This window comes from Apium graveolens, chromosome 8 (genome assembly GCF_009905375.1).
Source record: "Apium graveolens cultivar Ventura chromosome 8, ASM990537v1, whole genome shotgun sequence".
In the NCBI taxonomy this organism is placed as follows: Eukaryota; Viridiplantae; Streptophyta; class Magnoliopsida; order Apiales; family Apiaceae; genus Apium; species Apium graveolens.
Window position 1 is genome coordinate 137,403,804 of NC_133654.1, and position 10,713 is coordinate 137,414,516.

Consider the following 10,713-nt stretch of genomic DNA (forward strand, 5'->3'; position numbering starts at 1 on the left):
AGACCATTCATGCCTTGGCTTGGGGACTGATGGCCCATTTCCTGTTGCTACTCTCATTGGAACATGAGGGCCTCTTTCGATGCAATCACCATAGGCCTAATCTTGAGAAAGCAAATGAAGATGCATCTTTACCTTCCAATGATGGTAATTATCTTTATCCAGAAAAGGGATCTTGACTCCAACATCCTTCTTGTTCATCTTGCTATATTGTTTTGATCTTTAAACTCTTTGTAAGTTAATAGCTTGCTCTGATACCAATTGTTAGTCCCTTAACAATATGACAAGAATTACATAAGGGGGGTTGAATGGAATTCTTGAAACTTTTTCTTAAAATAAAATGTTCTAACTCAAATATAAATATAAGTGCATTGAACACAATGCGGAATAAAAACTTAAGTGAATCAATACACAAGTAATTAAAAACAAGAGTATTTAGGAACTTTCAGGTGGATTTGAATGATTCCACCAGAGATATATATTATATATCGAGATAATAAAACAAAAACTATCTAGTCTATTACAATGCTACTCCATTACTCTATTCCAGCATCTTTGAATATCTTCATAATAACATGGAAATAGCAATGCTTCTTTGTTCTCGAAAATCCAGTTGAACAGGCTACCACATTCCATTTGCATCCACTCGACGCATGTGACTGTGTTGTCACTGTCAACAGATATTTGAATTCTTTATCCGTCGGGTTCATGATCATCCGTCGAGTTATTGATCATCCGTCGGGTTGTCTATTTGATCATCCGTCGACTTCATTGTAGGTTATCCGTCGGGTAACAAACTGGCACTTGACTTCATTTCATTTATGCAGAATTACAAGACATCATCTATGTACAATTAATCAACCTATTCTGCATATCTAGTTAAAGTCAACATGACTTGAATACTACTTACATAATCTATACAATGGTGAATGCAGAAATGTGCTACAGACTTATTGTTACATAGGCTACTCACTCGATGGATAATAAGTCATCATTCGTCGGGACTATAATGAGTCATCCGTCGGGACTATAAATCTTATCTGTCGAGTGCTACATTATTTGACTAAGTAAAATCTACTAAGGTGTTATGTTCATGAAATCATCGAGTACACAACATATACACAACACTAGACAAGTTTGTCATTGTGCTTATTGATGATATCTTGATTTACTCAAAGTCAACGGAAGATCACGCGGAGCATCTAAGGACAACTTTGGAAATTTTGAGAAGGAAGAAGTTATATGCAAAATTTTCGAAGTGTGAATTTTGGTTACAAGAAGTTCGATTCTTAGGACACGTGGTAAGTCATGAAGGGATCAAAGTGGATCCATCGAAGATTGAAGCTGTTATAAATTGGGAAAGGCGAAAAACACCAACAGAGGTGAGAAGTTTCTTAGGACTGGCGGGATATTATCGACGATTTGTTCAAGATTTCTCTAAGATTGCGACACCTTTGACGAAGCTTACCAGGAAAAATGAGAAGTTTATATGGAATGAGAAGTGCAAAGAAAGTTTTCAAGAATTGAAAAAGAGGCTAGTCACGGCACCTGTTTTGTCACTTCCAGATGATCAAGGGAATTTCGTAATCTATAGTAATGCTTCTTATAAAGGATTAGGTTGTGTTTTGATGCAGTATGATAAAGTCATTGCGTATGCGTCTAGACAACTGAAACCTCATGAGCAGAAGTATCCTACTCATGACTTGGAACTAGAAGCGATAATATTAGCCTTAAATATTTGGAGACACTACTTATATGGAGAAAGATGCGAGATTTATACGGATCATAAGAGCTTGAAGTACATATTCACGCAAAAGGAGCTTAACGTGAGACAGAGGAGATGGTTGGAGTTGATCAAAGACTATGATTGCACGATTAACTATCATCCAGGAAAAGCGAATGTGGTGGCAAATGTATTAAGCAAAAAAGAAGGACTTAACATGTTGACAATACCTGAAGAATTATATAAGGAATTTCAGAAATTGGACTTGGAAGTCAGAATTTGCAAACCTGATGAAGCAAAGATGTACAGTATGACTTTTCAACCAGGATTGTTAGAGAAGATGAGAAAGTGCCAAGAGGAAATAATGGATCAGGATATCAATCAGTTGGTCGGAGAAGAGTTATGTACACAGAAGGACGATCAAGGTATTCTCAGATTTTCATCCACAATTTGGATACCACCAGTGGCAGAATTGAAGAATGAAATTCTACAAGAAGCTCACAACTCAAGGTATTCCATTCATCCGGGAAGTACCAAGATGTATAGAGATTTAAATGAAAATTATTGGTGTCCAGCATGAAGAGAGAAATTGCGGAATGGGTTAACAAATGTTACACGTGTCAGAGAGTTTAGGCGGAGCACCAGAGACCAAGTGGATTATTACAGCCACTAGAGATTCCAGAGTGGAAGTGGGAGCAAATTGCTATGGATTTTATAGTTGGCTTACCAAGGACGAAAGCGAACCATGATGCTATTTGGGTTATAGTGGACAGACTAACCAAATCAGCGCATTTCTTGCCTATTAGTGAAAGATTTTCACTAGATAAGTTGGTTCACATGTATTTGAAGGAAATAGTAATGCGTCATGGAGTCCCTATGTCTATCGTGTCTAATCGTTATCCACGATTCATTTCAAGATTTTGGAAAAGTTTTCAAGAATATTTGGGAACTAAGTTAAATATGAGCACGACTTATCATCCGCAGACGGACGGCCAAAGCAAGAGAACAATCAAAACAATTGAAGACATGTTAAGTGTGTGAGCCATTGATTTCAAAGGCAATTGGGATGAGCATTTGCCCTTAGTGGAGTTTGCTTACAATAACAGTTATCATGCCAGTATTGGAATGCCTCCCTATGAAGCTCTTTATGGACGCAAATGTCGATCACCAGTATATTGGGACAAAGTCGGAGAACGTAAAATACTTGGACCCGAGTTGGTACAGCAGACAAAAGAAGTTGTTGAGGTCATTCAGAAAAGGCTAATTGCAGCACGGGATCATCAAAGGAAATATGCAGACCAATCCAGAAAGGATATGGAGTTCGAAGAAGGAAATCTAGTGTTACTAAAAGTGTCACCGTGGAAAGGATTATCAAGATTCGGAAAGAAAGGGAAGTTGAGTCCTAGATACGTTGGACCTTTTGAAGTTTTGAAACGTGTCGGCAAGGTAGCATACAAATTAGCGTTACCCCCGCACATGGAGCATATTCATAATGTTTTTCACATATCGATGCTTAAGAAGTATAATCCAGAATCTAGGCATGTAATTGAGTATGAGCCGATAGAACTTCAGGCAGATTTGTCGTATGTAGATAATCCAATAGAGATTCTAGAAAAGAGAGAAAAGGTGTTGAGAAATAAAGTGGTAAATCTAGTGCGAGTATTGTGGAGAAACCCTAAGGTTGAAGAATCAACCTGGGAGTTAGAAAGTGATATAAGAGAAAATTACCCTCAATTGTTTACTTAGGAGATTTTGAGGACAGAATCCTTTTAAGGGGGGAGATGTAATATCTGGGACATGACGTGTAATTATTTTTATCAATAAATAATTTTTATGTGATTTTATGTGATTTTTGGTGAATTATTAGATGATTGGTGTGGCTATGTGGATGTTTATATGTGGTAAATCTAGGTATGTTAATTTTATTATGTCTGGAATAAAATATAGATAATTAAGGTATTTTTCTAGTAATTTTTGGAGTATTATATGATTTTATATTGATTTATGAATTTATTAATTATTTTCTGAATAATTACAAAATTATTTTATAAAGTCGGGAATCGTCCAACCTCAACCGTTTTTACGTTTTTACAACCCGAAAGTCTTCCGAAAACTCCTTCCTAACATAATTTGGTAATTCTGAACATTTTCCATGTTTTGACTTTTTCGATCCGAATTACGGTTTGACCCGTGCGCGGCCCGACGCAATATTTTCGATACGCTAACCCTTTTCGATAACATTATCTTCGTACAAATCGTTTTATAAAAGCCCGGTTTTGATAATTATCCGAAATAGGATAATTCTTATTCGAAACAGGATAGTGCTTATCCAAAACAGGATAGTGCTTATCCAAAACAGGATAATGTTTATCCAAAATGAATGTATTTATCGATCCAACACGATCTAGAACGTACCAATATTCCGTAAATATAAATAGCCCTTTTCTTATTTCATTTTACGCGTAAAATCATAATCAGACAGTACAAACCCCTAAAAACCAGAGAAAACCCTATTAAAATACCGTATTCTTGAAAATCAATCGCACAAACGAAGGCGTTATCGAACTCTGATTCGAACGTATAATATATCAAAACGAAGCTCTCGAAAAACTCTTTCTGAATCCACCATCTGTTTTTGTGCAAGAATCAAGGTATTTTTCTCATTTAATTATTTTAATTCAAATTAATTATGGATTAAATTATAAATTTTTGTTCTTGATGTTTTTGATATGATTTGATGGCATAATCATGTAGATCTTTTCTTCCTAGTCATTTTGGTATATTATATGTCAAAAACCGAGTTCAATAACATATAGAAAATTTAGTTTGATTCTCGAATTGAAGAACTAGGGTTTATGTGTTTGAATTTTCTTAATTGAAAATTAGACGTTTCTTTGTTAGGGGTTATTAGATGAAATTGATTGCATGGATGTGTAGATCGTGGAAAAACAAATTGTTTGGTATGTTTGAAATTAACAGACGATTCCTTAATTATTGTAATCGACCTCGCCAGATTCTGGAAAACACTCGCCGCCGACGAGTGTTCTTCACTAATTTCCGGTCATTTCAGACATAATATGATAATTTTGTTTATGGAATAATGATCACCTCATTATGTACTACAAATCTGCACAGTCTGGCACGCTGCTGAGTTCGAATAAGCTTTCCCGGCGAGCTCGGGGTCGGTGGCAATAGCGACCGCCAGCGTAGGGTGGGGAAGATGGCAGAAATGCCATTTGACCCCCTGGTTTGTTCAACTTTGCAAATTAGTCCCTGGAATTTTAAAAACTGACAGAAATTGGATTTTTGTTTAATTTTATTTTAAAAATGATATTTTGATTATTTTAAAAATCAGAAAAATATTTATTTAATTATTTTAATTATTTATTTATTCAAAAATAAATCTGATTTATTTTACTAATTAATTTTAATTAGTTTTTAATCATTTTAATTAGTCGATTAATTTAATTAATTATTAATTAATTTTAATTAATTTAATAATTGGATTTAATTATTTAAAATTGATTTAAAAATCCTGAAAAATAGTTTCGAGCTTTAAAATATTATTTTAAATTATTTTCAAGGCTTGATTATTATTATAAAATTATTTTAAAGTCAAATTCGGGTGTGCAAACCCTATTATTTAATTATAAAATGATTCGGAGTCCTGTTTTAATTCCGAAAAATATTCAAAAATTCGTATGTAATACCTGGAAAATCATTTAGACCCCGAATCTTCTTTGAAAAATTGTTTTAATCGAATATCATACGTGCTATGTGCTATATGTGATCTGATTGCAGTATAATATGATTGTATGTGCATTTTTTGACTGTTTTTGTTGTAAATTTCAATCCGTACGTCGGATTTGGGTGAAACGAAGGGTAGATAAAAGCTTGTATCGAATATAATGATATGAGAAGTAGTGTTTATGAGTATATGTGATGTCTAACAGAGGAATCGAGACGTAAAAAGGGAAATCAAGTGGTCAGTGAGTGGGAACCAATTGACAAGTGTGAGTAAAGTAAAAGCGAATTGATAAGGCAAGTGTCCCTTAACTTTCTTGTAGTATACTTGCGAATACTTTTGAACTCTTTTCATTATGTTGCAATTATTCCCGGTAATTCCTATTCTATATTACAAGTACTTTGAAGTACTTAACCCTAAACCCTGATTCTTATTGATCTTGAGCCGCGAGCCTGATTTCTTGTAAACCATTGATTGTTGAACTCTTGTATACGAACCACACATATCCGATACTACTCCACAAATACATATCTACCACATTCTGTTTCTTGATATGAGATTGCTTAACAAACGAACCTTTATACCTTGTATAGCAGAAGATTATTCCTTGTAACCTTTGCACCCTTGGTCTTCTACACTCTGATTCCTTCCCTGGATTGAAAGTCAATCTTCTTGTTTACCTTGTTATACCTTTCTGGTGTTGTGAATCACCTTATACTTCAAGATAAATGTTGTTTATGATTCAGTTTATTGAATTACATCATTTATCATGTTATTATTATAGAATTGGATTGTTTTTAAAGATGGACCAGATTTGTGGTCAGACCAGATTCGTGGTCATATTAGGCCAATGTGTGCCTTGGATCCAGTATATAGAGCAAAGCCGGGAGCCTTGCTCGGGGTTAGTTCGTGACTGATCAGCAGCCTAACCTTGGTTTTTAAAATAAAAGTGAATATCCAATTCTAATAATTGTTTATCAGGAAACTTGATTCCCTATATCATTTCAATTGATCAACTCTCATTGCTGTCATTATGACTTGCTGAGCTAGTTAGCTCACTCTTGCGAATCTATTTATGTTCTTTTCCAGTTAAGAAGGAAACTGGTAATGGCGAGGATCCCCAATCGAGTGTTCCAGCTAGGTTTTCAAGTTGAAATGAAATAAGCTAGCCGAAGTTGTGTGACTTGGTGTGTGTTAAAAAGTTTGTAATAAAGTTTGACTTCAGATGTAAGATAAATAAATTTGGGATTTGGTACGTTTGTAATAAATAAGATTGTGACTTGTGGACATACTTTAAATTGTTGCGATCCTTGATCATGGTAAGTAGGGTAATTACATATATTATTATATTCATGAACATGTTTAAATATGGTGTGTGTGTGTGTTGTGGACCCCAAACTTCTGACCCGAGTTTGGAGGGCGTTACAGAACTGATCACTCACAAAATGAATGTAGATCTGAATCGAAACACTGTGAAGCAAAAGAAAAAGGAGTTTTACCCCTGAGAGGCAGGAAACAATCAAACAAGAAGTAGAAAAGCTCTTGGAGGATGGTTAGCGAACCCTGTAATGGTAAAGAAGGCTAATGGAAAATGGAGAATGTGCGTGGATTTCACTGATCTAGAATGACGCCTGCCCGAAGGATTATTTCCTGCTTCCAAGAATAGATACATTGATAGATGTAACTACAGGCCATGAGATGCTAAGTTTTATGGATGGATTTAGTGGATACAGCATAATTGAGATGCATAAGGATGACATCCCGAAGGTATCATTCATCACTGACTTTGGTGTTTTCTGTTATCTTTTTATGGAATTTGGACTCAAGAATGCAGGAGCTACCTATCAAAGGTTGGTTAATAAGATTTTTAAGGATCTTATCAGCAAAACTATGGAAGTGTATATTGATGACATGTTAGTCAAAAGTTTGGTGAAGACTGATCACATAACCCATTTAAGGGAAGCTTTTGAGGTGCTGAGATATCATAAAATGATGTTAAATCCTGCAAAGTGCTCTTTCGGAGTAGGATCTGGAAAGTTTTTGGGATTGATGGTCTCCAAGAGAGGAATCGAGGCCAATCTCGATATAATAAAAGCTATCCTGGATATGGAACCACCCAGTTCCATAAAGGACGTTCATAAGCTCACTGGAAGAGTTGCAGCTCTAGGATGATTCATCTCTAAATCTGGAGACAAGTGCTTGTCGTTCTTCAAATCCTTGAAGAAGGTGAAAGATTTCAGATGGACTGAGGAAAGTCAGGAAGCGTTTGAGGGATTAAAGAAGTATATGGCTCAAGCCCTGTTGTTGGCCAAGACAGCTCTGAATGATATTTTGAACCTATATTTGGCTGTTTCAGAGAATGCCTTGAGCGCTGTATTGGTTAGGAAAAAACTTAAAGTCCATAAACCTATATATTATGTCAGTAAGATCCTGTACGGAGCTGAGTTGAATTATTCAACTATTGAAAATTTTGCTCTAGCCCTAGGAATGGCTTCAAGGAAGTTGTGTCCTTACTTTCAGTCTCATAAAATTGAAGTTCTAACAGATCAGCCCTTGAGAAACATCATTCACAGCCCCAAAGCTAGCAGGAGGCTGATTAATTGGGCAATAGAATTGGGAGAGTTTGATATTAAGTACAAGTCGTGAACGCCAATAAAAGCCCAGGCATTGGCTGACTTCGTGGCGGAATGTACCATACCCGACAAAGAAGTCGGGGCAGGAAGATAATATACTCAAGGCACGGAAGTTAGTAAATGGGATAGAGAAGAGGACGTTAAAGAGATTGAATACTTGGTTCTCTATTTTGATGGAGCATCGAAAACAAATTTGAGTGGAGTAGGGCTTGTTTTACAAAGCCCATATGGGTTCTTGATTGAATATGCCATGAAGTTAGACTTCCCAGACACAAATAATGAAGCTGAGTCTGAAGTTCTAATAGTTGGCCTCGGCCTAGAAGGAACATTGAGAGTCAAGAACTTGAAAGTCTGTGGGGATTTGAAGCTAGTCATAGCCCAGGTCAAGGGAGAGTTTGAGGCAAGAGATAAAATAATGGCTAGATATGTCTGCCTAGTAAGGGCAGTGATGACTCAGTTTGATGAATGCCATGTTGAGCACATTCCAAGGGAGGAAAATGCTAAGGCAGATGCGTTATCTAAGTTCGCTTCATCAGAAATAGAGAAGAGTTCAGGAAGTGTGTACTTCACTATTTTGAAAATACGGAGCATTGATGTCAAGCTTGTAGCTCCTATAGGGCTGGGGATATCATGGATAGATCTCATTAAGGCCCATATTCAAACTGACTGGCTGCCAAACGATGTGACTGAAGCACAAAAATTGGATGTTCGAGCATTGAGATATTCTTTGATCGATGGGATTATGTACAAAAGATCTTATGTGGTTCCCTATTTGAGATGTCTTAGACCTGATGAGGCACGTTTAGCTCTTGAAAAAGTACATGAAGGTATATGTGGGCAGCACTTGGGGGGCAGAGCACTGGCACATAAGATAACCCGTTTAGGCTTTTATTGGCCAGAGATGATGGCCGATGCCAAACACTATATAAACAAATGTGAACATTGTCAGAAGCATGCACGAGTGGTTCGGCAACCTCCTGAGATGCTCAATTCCATCAATTCTCCCATCCTTTTTGCTATGTGAGGAATGGATATAGTTGGGCCTTTTTCCATGGCCAGTACAAAAAGGAATTTTCTGATCGTAGCTATAGATTATTTTACTAAGTGGATTGAAGCTAAACCTATAGCCAAGATCACAACCAAGCAGGTTACACAATTCCTGTGGGAAAATATCATGTACAGATATGGAATCCTGCGTATCCTGGTCACCAATAATAGAACAAAGTTCAATAATGAAGAGTTCAGAAAGTACTGTGAGGAGAACGAGATCGAGTTACGATTTACCTCAGTAGCTCATCCACAAGCCAATGGGAAAGCGGAAGTGGAAAATCGTATATTTTTAAAAGGGTTGAAGAAGGGGATTGAAAAATCCAAGAATAATTGGGTGGATGAAATACTCCCGATACTTTGGGCATATAGGACTACTTGTAGAGTCACTACTGGAGCAACTCCCTTCATGTTAGTATATGGGGCAGAAGCCGTTGTTCTTGTAGAAATATCGCACTCATCTCCCAGAATCCAAGCTTTCAATGATGAGGAAAATGAGGAGGGGCAAAGATTAGCCCTGGATTTAATAGATAAAGTACGAGATGTGGCGCACGCAAAGATAGTGGAATTTTATAAGAAAGCCTCTTTTTATTACAACCTAAGGGTAAAAGAGAGATTCTACAAGCAAGGAGATTTGGTCCTAAGGAAGGTGGAAGCTTCTGAAGTAGGGAAGAAAGGAAAGCTCGCCCCGAATTGGGAAGGACCATAAAAGATTAGAAGCGTTCAAGGAAGGGGTTCTTACAAGTTGGAAATCATGGATGGAGAAGAAATACCTCGGACTTGGCATGCTCAAAATCTGAAGGTTTACTACCTATAGATTATGCTTACTATAGTGGTAACAAGGTTCAAAAGCACCTTGAAGCTTTGCTTTCTTAGAATTTTGTATCTCAGTTTCAGTAGGATTTATATTCTAGTTCATGACTATTAAGGGTGAATACATGTTATAGAGGTTTTTGAAAGCCAGACTATATATTCTTAAGTTGAAATTATTTCAAACTTTGGATATCCAGATTATGATAATGCTTTGTTTGCTTTGTCAAAATTCTTGTTTTGATAACAAAAGAAAGAAAAATTCAAGAATTTTTCTATTATAGAGTTTAAGTTGTTAATTATCCCCTTCAAAAATATAACACTTAAGAAATTTAAAGGGAAGGCTATAGAAAAGCAAGGAAAATAAGATTAAATAAAACCCCGTAGGGTACCAAAGTCAGAATTTCATAAAAAGTTCTATAAAACAAAGGAAATATAAAAGCTAAGCACTAGGTTTAGAAGGCTCAGACTCCTCAGACTCCTCGGAGCCACTCTCTGAAGTCTCATCGAATGATTCCTGAGTTGGCCCATCGGAAGTTTCCACGGAGGTCTCCTCAGAACTATCCTCAGACGCCTCAGATGCTTTTGGAGATGCTGGTTTAGGAGGTTCTTCCACCCTGGCCTTCTTCGCACTAGGGTCAGCCTCTTCCTCAGAGGATGATCCCTCTTCTCCGGAGCTAGACTCAGTCTCTTTTCTTTTCTGAACCACTGGAGCCTTAGATGAAGAAGCTCCACGATTAGGAGAAGGAACCGATCGT